Below are 828 nucleotides of genomic sequence, written 5' to 3'. Positions count from 1 at the left end.
GGGGGGGTAGGAGTGGGCCTGGGCCTAAAGTGGGGAGGAGGTTCACTCCTCCCCTCCCCTGGTTGCTGCGCATCTGGCCACATCAGGCTGGGCCTGCTGCTCCCCGCAGTTGCTCCTGCCATAGCAGGTTGGCTTCTCCACTCCCCTCAAGCGTGATCCTTCCCCACATCCCCCACATCAAACCCAGACCCGGACCCGCTCCTTCCCTCCCCCCACAGCTGCCATATCGGCCCGGGCCTGTTTCTGGTCCCCCCACTGCAGTGGACCCTCTCTCCCCCCAACCCCTCCATGCCGGGCCTGGGCCCACTCCCCCCTACTGCTTGGGGTCTGGGACCACTTCACTGTTCCTTGCTGCAGCACCAGGGGGAGCGCAGGAGCATGCACAGGCCTACTCCTCCCTTCCCCACTGCTGCAGCTGGTCCTGCAAGCAATGACAACAGAAGGGGGAAGGGGTGGGCAGAGGTCAGCCCTATTGGCCTCTCCCCCCTGTGTCATGCCAACCCCACTCCTCCCAACACCACCGCCCTCACCATTACCTCCAAGGAGCAAGGGTGAGGGTGAAGCCAACTCTGTTGGCCTCACCCCCTCCCTGTTCTGTCCACTCCATTGCTGCTGCCTCCAGGGATCAGGGCAGGGGGGAAGAGGCCAACTGCACTGGCCTTGCCCCTCACTCTGTCCCTTGTCCCCACCATCATGGCAGTGGGCTGCCCCCTATCCGAATGCTTCTTATTAGTCTGATTGGCTGTTTGTCAGCCAGTCAGAGTGCAAAAAAGCATTATGGACATACAAACAGACAGACAGACTTAGGCTTTTATATTATTAGAATTC

The sequence above is a fragment of the Crocodylus porosus genome, unplaced genomic scaffold (assembly GCF_001723895.1).
Source record: "Crocodylus porosus isolate Cpor-Errol unplaced genomic scaffold, CroPor_comp1, whole genome shotgun sequence".
In the NCBI taxonomy this organism is placed as follows: domain Eukaryota; kingdom Metazoa; phylum Chordata; order Crocodylia; family Crocodylidae; genus Crocodylus; species Crocodylus porosus.
The sequence above is the reverse complement of the archived record's forward strand: the minus strand, read 5'-3'. Positions refer to the sequence as shown.